We start from the raw sequence: 12,086 nt of genomic DNA, 5'->3' as shown, positions 1-12,086 counted from the left end.
TGATCCAAACAGTGTTTGTTTATTATAACAAAATAGAATGTTGTTCCTACAACATGGCATCAGCTATGAAATACCTGTAGGTGTATCTCAGCTTGTAAAAGTTAATCGTCAACACAGAAACATTTTGTAATTAGAGAGTGGCATCTAGCCATACGAAATTATTGTCAGTAAGTGGCCTGTTCCCAATCATTTATCAGACAATGCATCATTTTTTACTGTACCAGGAGCAAAACCACACTAAAATTATTCTCACCTATCTTTCCTACTGCTGTCAGAGGTTGGACTCAGGGCAAAACTCAGATAATACACTCACCCACCTTACAGTACAGTTATTATCTGACAGTCTTATGTCTACTGTCCTGTAAACCTATTTTCTCACTTTATGCAGGAACACTCCTGATAGTGTACGCTCGGCTTGACACAACTGCAGTATGTCAAGAAACCTTGAGAAAAATAGGCGAAGGAAGATGTTTGTTAAGCCTACAAATGGTTCAGATGGCTCTGAGCACTATGGGACTTAACATCTTAGGTCATCAGTCCCCTAGAACTTAGAACTACTTAAACCTAACTAACCTAAGGACATCACACACATCCACGCCTGAGGCAGGATTCGAACCTGCGACCGTAGCGGTCCCGCGGTTCCGGACTGCAGAGCCTAGAACCGCACGGCCACCACAGCCGGCGTTAAGCCTACAAGCAATTACAAAACCAAATATAGTATATAGGCAATTTATTATTAAGACCTGGTGACCTCATTACTCTTGCATCATATGGGCAACAATTTTGATAAAAGACACAAACCAATTACAAACATTGGCTACGAGCATGCATCAATGAAAGAGTGGGTAAAGTTGAAAATTTGTGCCGAACTGGGATTCAAACCCAGGCCTCCTGCTTACAAGGCAGATGCTCTGACCTCTAAGCAATCCAGACACAGTGGTCAGTGCAACTGCACAGACGACCATAGCACACCTCCCATCAGACTCAGATTCTCGCCTTATCCTCACACTACTAATGTAGTACCCCTTGTCCATTATCTTCATTACTCGCTGCATTTTGCTATTTCCCATAAGTGTTTATACACTGAAGCACCAAGTGAACTGGTATAGCCATGCATATTCAAATACAGAGATATGTAAACAGGCAGAAAATGGTGTTGCAGTCGGCAGCACCTATATAAGGCAAGTGTCAGTTGTTAGATTGGTTACTACTGCTACAATAGCAGGTTATCAAGATTTAAGTGAGTTTGAACATGGTGGTATAGTTGGAGCACGAGCGATGGGACACACCATCTCCGAGGTAGCGTTGAAGTGGGGATTTTTCCAGACAACTGTTTCACGAGTGTACCACGAATATCAGGAATCCAGTAGAACATCAAATCTCTGACCGCTGCAGCTGGAAAAAGATCCTGCGGACCAATGATGACTGAAGAAAATTGTTCAACATGAAGAAGTGCAACTCTTCCACAAATTGCTGCAGATTTCAATGCTGGGCCATCAACAAGTGTCAATGTGTGAACCATTCTACGAAACATCATTGATATGGGCTTTAAGAGCCAAAGTGCACTCGTGTACCCTCAATGACTGCATGACACAAAGCCTTGCGCCTTGCCTGGGCCTGTCAATACAGACACTGGACTGCCGATGACTGGAAACATGTTGCCTGGTTGGATGCGTCTCATATCAAATTGTATCAAGCGGATCGACATCTACGATTGTGGAGACAACCTCGTGAATCCATGGACCCTGCATGTCGGCAGGGGACTGTTCAACCTGGTGGAGGCTGTTTAATGGTGTGGGGTGTGTGCAGTTGGAGGGATATGGGCCTCTGAAAGGTGAGACGTACTTAAGAATCCTGTCTGATCACGTGCATCCATTCATGTCCATTGTGCATTCCAACAGACTTGGGCAATTCCAGCAGGACAATGTGACACCCCACGTTTCCAGGAACACTCTTCTGAGTTTAAACGCTTCAGCTGGCCACCAAACTCCCCATACATGAACTTTATTTAACATATCTGGGATGCCTTGCAACATGCTGTTCAGAAGAGCTTTCCAACCCGTCATACTCTTACGAATTTATGGACAGCCCTGCAGGCTTCATGGTGTCAGTTCGCTCCAGCAGTACTTCAGACATTAGTCAAGTCCATGCACATCTTATTGCAGCACTTCTGCATGCTTGCGAGGGTCCTACATGACATTAGGTGGATGTACCAGTTTCTTTGACTCTTCAGTGTATATTACTGTTATTCATGTTTGTTACTTCAGGCCAACCCTTGACCTGTTTCATCATTACACATATTGTGTCTAAACTCAAGTGTAACGAAAACACATCTAATAGACATAAACTTCAACATGAAGTTATCACAGAATTTATTCTTAATCGGTTTCGCCACAAAAACTATTGCTTTGCCACCCTTTTTGTTTATTTCATTGTCACTCAACTCCAATGGACGAGTCCTTACCCTCGTCAGAGGGGTGTCTTTGCGCATGCATTGCCCCCTTACATATTTCTGTAAATCAAATGTCCACATAAGATATCCACCTATGCCAATGATCTAGAATGTTGTGCACAAAGCTTCCATGTAGACATCTTCTGATCACATTTTGACTTCACATCTTCCCCTCGTGCAAAGCCTGTGACACATCATCCCCTGACGCAATTGTAAATGCTTTTATGTGCAAGGATGAAAACGAAATGGTTTTGCACGTGTCCCTCTATTTTAAGGTGTGTGGTGCATTGTTGTAAATTCACGTACAGACTACTTGTTTCATTTGTCACACAAATCATTACATTTCTTATCTCAGGAAAGTGCCATCTTTCATCTAAGCATAGTGAAACACATATCTATCGATTTCAAATTAAGATTAATCCTTTCATTGCTGGGGGCATGTATACACATCCTACTATGCCGTTCCCCAGATGCTGTGGACATGTATATGTGTACAGCTTGGGTTTTCCTTCAGTGCTATGGATGTCTGTCTGCATCCTGAACTGCTGATTACTCACTGCTACAGACAAGTTACTTACAGATCTCGATGAATGAAAAAGTTTCGAGTATTTATCGTACAACATATGTGCCTCATTGTGTTCTACCATTTTCAAGAAAACCTCATTCCAATATCACAAATCATTTGAGATATGGTGATTCTTATGACCACACAATTTGTGATTCATAAGGATGTGAATGAGCACATTACACACAACTGTCCTTCAGATATAAAATCCAATAACTTGAGAATCAAACGAGGTATCAGTCTGCTCTCGATTTTAAATGGAATTTAAATATCTTATCTACTGCCGCAGTGTAGAGCTAAAATCAGCCATGTATAAGCAGTTTGGTTTTACCTCTGCAAAATACTTAAAATTTTGTGCAATGTTTTTACTTATTTTGATGCAGCACTGTAAGTATGATGGATATTGGAAAGTAATTAAGTTATTTATTGAGTGAAGATACCAGACTGTAAGATACGCAAAAATCCCATTTTTCCCCTTAATAGTTTTCAAAAAATCAGATGGTAAATATTTCATATTGGCCAGGAAGCCTCCTTTCAACACAGGCACCAGTATTTGGTGACCAGTACAGCTATAACAGAAGCCAACTCAGCATGGAATGCAGAGAGCACGTCTTTAGCAGTGAAAGAGTTTAAACTTAATATCTCTCAGGTTTCTCAGCATGACTGATTAATATGTGCTTCCAGGTGTTCTGCTGAGTAGTTGTTTCAATTTTGTGCACAATGTTTTGACAGTCGACCCAGCCATCTTCTTCAAGTGCTGCAAGTTTTGCTGTTATGTGTACTCGCTGTCTGGACTCCAACCAGACTGTGAACTGTTGTTGGTCTCATGTTGCTATTTCTATCAGAGTTCAATTCCTGATGCCCACCATGCCCATTGATGATCTTTTGTTTACAGAGCTCATATTGATATTCCATGAAATGCAGATTCTTTCAGCATTTTCCAACTCTGGTGGAAGAGATGGCCAACAAGATTTTAATATATTGATCACTTGCACAATATGCCAAGACAAGATGGAGGAAACCACAATGTAATTAATCTCACTGACAATCGTATGGATGAAGATACAGTAAAGATCCTTTGTAAAGGGCTAAATTTTGCATCAACTGGAAAAATGCTACCAATAGCAGATTACATCAAATCTGTGGAGCATTTTGTAGATTCTCTTCCATCAGAAGCAGGGAAGAGGTTTGCTACAAAATATGTAGAGTACTTAAGCTAATCACCAATGTTAAGGTCAAACATCTCCCAACAGAGAATGAGTAGCATTGAAAAATCTGTGAAGGAGTTCTACCTGCCAGCAAAGGGGACACTGTGGACCTGATGTCAGGTGTGGACTACAGTAAGATGTTTTTCAATCTTTTGAATGACATTGTATAAAAAACAGGCAGATTTTTATCCTATGAATAAAACAGAGAGGAAGATGATGAGTGTGCTCAATGAGTCAGGCTTGCCACATAACATTATTAAAGATCTTAAAACACGAGCAACAGTGCAACCACAATTATATAGCCTTCTTGATGTATACAAGGAAACAATTCCTCTAAGATCCATAGATAGTAATATTGGCACATCTACATACCAGCTCGCAAAATACCTGAAATACATTCTTAGTGAATATGTGGGGAAGTGAGAGCACCACTTCCACAACTCCACTGACTTTGTGCACTGCGTCAGTCAAATGTAGCTCCACGATTTGGATATTATGCTCAGTTTCAATGAGTCTCCCTCTTTACAAGAGTTCCACTTTCTGATTCCTGGGAACTAACCATAGAAAAGGTCACCAACTGTTTCACAAAACTTTTTAGGCACATTCTAAAATTGTCTTATTTCCTATTCAGTGAAAAATATTATGAACTAACTGATGGCGTGACAATGGGTAGTCTGTTATCCCGTGTTGTGGAGAACCTATACGTGGAACACTGTGAAGCAAAGACACTAGAATGTGCTTAATTGAAACCATTGTGTTTCTATCAGTATGTGGATGACACATTTTTAGTGTGGCCACATGGAGCAGGAAAGCTTCAAGAGTTCCTAGAACACTTAAACTCCATCCATCATAATATAAAATTCGCGATGGAACCTGAAAAAAAGGGCCAACTACCTTCCTCAATGTGTCAGTTGAGAACAACAAATGGATCCCTGGATCACGGTGTGGTTTGCTAAAAACCTACAAACACTGACCTCTGTCTCCACCCTCAAGCCATCACTATCCATCACAAAGAAACTCAGTGCTAAAGACTCTGGTCTGTTGCCAAAGAATTGCAACACCCATAAGTAGTGTTCTGAAGGAATGGGTACTCAGCTCATCAAATTGAATGGGCAATGCAGTCAAAATCAAGAATACCTGAGAAATAGTTTGAGACAGAGACCAAGAAAGAGAAACTAAAAATTGATTGTCTGCCTTATGTTGGCTCAACATCTAGAAAAATCTATAGACTTGTTAGGAAACATGGCATACAGTGTATTTTGCTCCATTCAGCTAAGATAACCTAGGTCTACGAAATCTAGGTGTTTATTGAATTCCATGCGAAAGTTTCATGTCTTACATGGGGCAGACTAGCAAAATAGTTGAGGTGAAATGCAAGAAACATCAGTGACATACCTGACAAAAACAACCAAGTAGATTGGGTGTCTCAAAGCACTGCCATGAATATTTGCATGAAATGGAATATAATGGGACCTGTATCATGGTGCATATGCCAAATTTTTGTGGCAGTATAACTAACAATTCAGTCAAAATAAAGATGTCAGATAATCTAATAAACAGAGATCGCAGTTTTAATTTAAATAATGATTGGGATCTGTCACTCAATTTATAAAAATATCATTGGCCACTGCATCCACCAGAGCTGGAAAATGCTGAGAGAAGCTGTTTCACAGAATATGAGTGCAAGCTCTGAGAAACAAAGACAATCAAAGGTCATAGGGAATCAGGAATTGAACTTGGCTATAAATGGCTGCATGAGACCAACAGTAGTTTACAGTCGTGTTGGATTCCAGGCAGCTAGTGCACATTACAGCAAAACTCGCGTTCCTGTAGTGGCTGGGTTAGTCGACACAATATTATACGTAAACTGAAAACAACAACATGGCAAACACTCAGAAGTGCGCTATTAATTAAAGCTTATGTTGTTCTGTGGCATATGGAATCCAACATTGGCATGATTATCCCACATTAGGCCAGCTCATAAAAATAATAGTTTCCATGCTTCAATGTGTTTGGTAAACTGAAAGATAGCTTGTATGGACAATGAATTGAAGGAGAATAGATGCAGAGAGAGTTTCTCTAATGACCCAAAAAGTACTTCTGCATAAATACCAAAATCCATCATTGCAACTTGGAAAAAGCCAGTGAGTCTATATGCATCTTATCCTCCACAATAGGTCTTTACTCACAAAATTAGACTGAAAAAAGTGAAAGATGTTAAATAGTATATTGGGATCTACATTTTAAAAAATAAAAATAAGAACTATATTCTATAATGGAAATTAATTATGTGCATACTGTGTAATTTCAGAGTTCAGTTTTATGGGCATGTATGAAGAAGAAATGCCTCAAAATTGATGAAATGCATCTTGAACATAATTGTCTTGAAACCAAAAACAAGAATACCCAGTACTTGAACATCAAAACCATGGACATTAAAACAGGATGTCAAGCCAAAACTGAAACATATGTCTTTAACTCATTGATATCTACCCAATCAGCTTAGGATTGGTGCTTGAAATGAGTCTGTGAGAGATTAAAACTGTGGTGGCAATAAATTGAATCTGAGAGGCACAGTGCTGAAGACAGTGCACTCCAACATTCATAGAGTGCTAATGTTTGCCCAGCTATTCTCATTTAGGTTTTCTTTGGTTTCAATAAAACACAAGGTGAATGCAAAAAGAGTTCCATGTAGGACAGACCACAGTTGATTTTCTCTTTCATCTGGCTCAAATGGGCCAAATCACAGTGATATTGACTAGTTCTAAAATCATAATTTTTGTATCAACTTTTACTTTTTTTAAATAATTGCAAAGAGAATGTAGTTTCAGACTTTGAAGATTGCCAGTGGCCTGTTAGATATGCGTAGTCTACTGAATGGTGGGACCTCATTCATAAAAGCAAATATCCAAGTCCTTACAACTATTTTGTAGTTCTTAATAACATATTATGAATGAATCCTGTGAAATTATCAGTAAATTTTATTATAAAATTTCAGTTAAAAAGAATTTAATTTCGAAAGTTATGCGCTTTTTACACAAAAGGGTGTTAAAAAATTCATCAATTAAAATAATGTGTTTTAATGAGTCCCCCTGTAGCATATGTAAACATTGGAGCGGATTAGACGTCAGTTACTGCAATACCCCCTTTTTTTACAATATATTTTCTTAAAAGCCATAGCTTTGGTACACATTTTCATCAACATTGTTTATGGAACATTATAGCCAGTGTTGTCAGCTGCATCATTCTCAACTACAAACCTCTCTCTTTCATCTCTCATCATATCTACCAATTGAGGAGAGGGAGGTGTGTGTGTGTGTGTGTGTGTGTGTGTGTGTGTGTGTGTGTGTGTGTTTGTGGGGGGGGGGGGGGGGGGAAGAGAGAGAGAGAGAAAGAGAGAGAGGAAGGAAGGAAGGAAGGAAGGAGATACTCATCACAGGTTATAGTGCTTGCACAAAGTTGATTGTTTGGTTGTTTGGCTACACTGTTGCTTTCTATGAAAGTCTAAGGTTATGAAAGGTAAAGATCCTTGATCTTTGTTGTATTCAGTAAGTCATTTGCTGATTAAACTTTGAATCATGTCTACAGTTTCTCTCTGCAAAGATATTTAGTCCTTACTTGACACTTAACCTTTCTGTAAGAATGCAGGGTCTCACAAAGGTAACATTGAATAAAAAGTTCTCAGGTTTCCAACTGCATCAAGTGATTAAAATTACATGAGATTTTGGCCAAGCACTCTGTGGCCATTGCCAAGTGGTATGACTGCCAGTGTGCTGCTGGTACGCTCCTTATATACACTAGTTGCCAGTTGCAACATCACTGGTGCTCGCAGCATCACCATAATATGGGCATACGTTGACTCAGCGTTCGATGTGCCTGCTTACAGTGATCACGTGGTTGAAGTAGGAACATTGAATGCCAGGAGCACTTGGCCAAAGCCCATGTAATTTTAATCATGTGACATGGTTGGAAATCTGAGAGCATTTTTTTCTCTTAACCTTTCTCTTTCATACTTCATGTAAGCTGACGAGTCAGTTTAGAAAATTCGTCAATAGTATTTTTTATAGATAGCTGTCCTACTGTAGATCATTTATAAGTTATTTCAGTGATATCAATCCAGATGTTTATGGATTTGTTCATGGCTCTTTCACTGTAGTTGCATTGTTTCCCTGTGTGTTTTCCTATATTAGCTATTATCTTTACCATTTGGATTTTATGCTACATGCATCAGATGTATTGATAATTCTTCCAGTTATTAAGTGCTTGTTAACACAAATCTGCTACTATACTTTGTTGGCTTTAATTGCTTTTCAAAATCAGATTTCTATCAGATGATACTTCATCAGAATATATATACATGATGCTCCACTTAAGTCATCAGGCACATTGTCCCTGGTGTTTTGACAGATATTTGCAATTTCTTTTTTGCAATATGTAGCTGGAGTCACTCCAGACAAATACTGCTCATCATGTCTTTCATGCAATGCCCATTGTGGACAGAAAGCGTCAGTGTGTTTCCCATTACAAACAAAATTATTTTCAAAGTGGAATTTTACGTGCCCATTAAATAGGGTGCTCCCAAATTAGTCTAACACATTACTTGTTTTACCAATATGTGTTAATAGGGACAGTAGACCACGAAGTATAACCCATACTCCAGCAGTGAAGCCATCACCCTGGCCCATGCTAACTGCTGCCACCAAGCAAGAGCACTGTGCAGTTGCTGTTGTACTGGTTATTCTTCATGTTTTACTGTTCCTGTCAATACATATTGATGAAACAAATATCACACCAGACTTATTTGGGACCACTCTATTGAATGGGCATGTAAATTTCCACTTGAAAAACCGTTTTCTTTGTAAGGGGAAACAAACTGACTCTTTCTGTCAACACTAGAAGTTACAAATATGAAATTCCAAATACCCACCAAAACATCAGAGAAAATGTACATGACCTCTCTTAGAAGGGCACCCAGTATATGTCCAGTCTGTGTGTGTGTGTGTGTGTGTGTGTGTGTGTGTGTGTGTGTGTGTGTGTGGAGGGGGTGGTGGGTGGGTGGGTGAGTGAGTGAGTGAGTGAGTGAGTGAAGTCCTGCCTACTTCCATTTCATTTTCGTCACAGCTTTCTCTTGTCAATTTTTTTTCTTTTCCCTTCTCTCCAATTCCAGCTTTCATCTCCTCATTGCTTGGTGGACAACCCTCGGTTTTTGAATGGTTTTAATATTAAAAGTCCCTGCCCCACTGCCATAATTCAGAACTGACTACCCATGCTGATGGCAAACTTCCTTTTTCAGGTAAAATGAAAGGTTTGTTTTGTGGAATACTTTCTTCAGTTTACCAAAAGCACGCTTCTATTTTTAATTTTTTTCATATTTTCTCAGATACAAAAAAAAAAAAAAAATCTAGACCTGGTTATATGACTTTGTTGTTAATTTGTACTATTTTCCTCACAATAAGTTTTTTATCATTATTTCAGTTTTATTGTAATTTATTTTTTGAACCTACTTTGTTTTGCTGTATTGAGTGCTTCTGTTCACTGCCGTAATTTATTTTCACTAGATAAATAGTATGATGTCATCACACAAATTAATGTGATTCCAGTATGTTCCATTAATATAAATTCTTTCTTCATTTTCTCAGTGTAAGGCCCAAAAACATCTCTAGTACGGCTGAGAATAGTATTGAGACTGCAGAATTTCCTTGATCAAGTTCCCTTTCTATCTTGAATTTCTCACTATCCTGATTCCAGTTGAAATCCTTTGGGAGCTGTAACATTGGTGTATGTATTCTTCAGGATACTAAGTACCTGAAAGAAATGTCTGTTTCTGAGAGGCTGTTAGTATGTATTTTGTTGAAATCATTAAAAGTACATGTGGTTGGTGAAAATCACAGTGAATTTCATGTGTGTTACAGCTAGGAGACTGACAGGCCTTTCTTGTTCTTTTTGTCTTCTTGTTTGTGACCTTTCTTGTAAAGGACAATAATTAAAGCAGTCTCTGACTTGGCGAATATTCCAATCCTCTTTTGCAATCAATGTGTAAACAATTTTGAAAGTTTTTCTATATATAACATTTCCTACATCTTTAACACTTCTAGGGACTGATGACCTTAGCAGTTAAAGTCCCATAAGATTTCACACAACTTTAACACTTTGAGGACTGGCAGTTCAGCTTTCTGATACTGTGCCTTTTCATAGTTTCTTTAGATTTTGTATAACACACTGATGGGATAAAAATTAAAATGCCAAAAAGTAATATATGTAGAATACTGAAAATTCGGGAATACAGTTGTGTAGGTAACATATTTAAGTGATTAACTTTGCAAGATCATAGGTTACTCTAAGTGCGAGATAAGTGATTCCAAGTGTGAAATGCTGTTCCATTAGTAACCAGTGTAATCACCAGAATGTTGAACACAACAGACCTCCCCCCAGGGGGCTCACGGTTCTTTCGTGAGTACGTGTGTGGCGAGTACAGGGCCGCGAGCTATTGCAGCCTTCCTTCTCACCAGGGCTGCATTTCCTTGCCCTTCCCCTCCTTTCCTCTCCTTGCTCCTTCCCCTTCACCCTTCACCCTCTCCTCTCCCTCTCTTGGTGTCCTTGTTTATGTTGGCCCCTCTATCCTCCTGGTTATGTTGGTTTTGCAATTTGGTTTTGTTGCGTAATCACCTCATCCTTTTGGCATTCCCTGGTCCCCCTCTGGGGTTTGACCTCCATTACTAAATTTATATTCTGTAGTGTGAGCCATTTGGGGAAGAGCACCGTACCTAGTGTCTCCTACGTGTGCCCTCCTAGTTCATTCCACGTTTTCTTTCACGTCGTTGTCTGATGCTAGGGTAGCCAGCCTGTGTGGTGGGGTCGCTATTTACCCTTTTGATTGAGCCCCCTGAACACACAGGGATCACACTTGTGATATCTGAGCTGTGACCTCCTCATGTAAGCCTAGGAGTGGTTGTTTGGCGTCCTGGAGCATCGGAACTCCCGGCAATGGCCGGCGTGCCAGACGGCCCTTGCTGTGGCTGGGTGGCACCTGTGGGGAGAGCCCCTGATCGGAATGTGTGATATCAGGGTGGACGCTATGCAAATGAAATGCACAGGGGTCCAGAACTCTGGCTGTTCTTCTGCGGCCATCTCTCCGAGTGGAACTGATTGTTTTAGTGCTGCTTCTCCTGCCCCTTCGGCTTCCCTTCCATGGCTACCCCCTGGGAGGAGGGTCAGGCCTGTCGGCTAGGGGCAAAACCTTTCCCCCGCTATCTGGTTTGTACCAGGACTGATGGGAATACTTTCACCAATACCAAACCTTTATTTTTTGTGGAACACATTGAAGACAAGTCTGGCTAAGTGGACTCTCTGAGCAAGATGCGGTCGGGTTTGTTGTTGATCAAAACTGCTTCAGCTGCCCAGTCTGCGGCCCTATGTGCCTGTAACCATCTTGGCACAATTACTGTGTCTATTACCCCCCACCTGTCTCTAAATATGGTTCAAGGTGTGATTTTTCACAGGGACCTCATCCTTCAAACTGATGAGGAACTTCAGGACAATCTCGGACGGCGGGGTGTTCACTTTGTTCAGCGTGTTCAGAAGGGTCCGAAGGACAATCACATTGATACTGGTGCCTTTATCCTGGCCTTTGAAGGGGATACCCTCCCTGAAAAAGTAAAGATTATGGTTCATCGATGTGACGTGAAGCAGTACATCCCACCTCCTATGAGGTATTTTAAGTGCTTACGTTTTGGACACATGTCTTCCTGCTGTTCGCAGGCCTCTCTCTGTGGTGACTGTGGACATCCACTCCATGAGGGGAGTTCCTGTGTTCCCCCTCCTGTGTGTGTTAATTGTCATGGCAATCATTCTCCACGTTCAC

The 12,086-nt window shown here is 40.2% G+C and overlaps 1 protein-coding gene and 1 non-coding gene across 2 annotated transcripts in view; one reads left to right on the top strand and one right to left on the bottom strand.

The window, feature by feature from the left end:
* The window catches only part of LOC126183588 (26S proteasome non-ATPase regulatory subunit 5-like), a 190,527-nt gene that overhangs the window by 121,330 nt on the left and 57,111 nt on the right, over nt 1-12,086 (top strand). The gene's annotated exons all lie outside the window — the stretch shown is intronic.
* On the bottom strand, nt 861-933 carry Trnat-ugu (transfer RNA threonine (anticodon UGU)). Its single transcript has one exon. It is a non-coding gene; the product is annotated as a tRNA-Thr (tRNA).

This window comes from Schistocerca cancellata, chromosome 4 (genome assembly GCF_023864275.1).
Source record: "Schistocerca cancellata isolate TAMUIC-IGC-003103 chromosome 4, iqSchCanc2.1, whole genome shotgun sequence".
NCBI lineage: Eukaryota > Metazoa > Arthropoda > Insecta > Orthoptera > Acrididae > Schistocerca > Schistocerca cancellata.
Note: the sequence above shows the minus strand (reverse complement) of the source record. Positions and strands in the feature narration are given on the sequence as shown.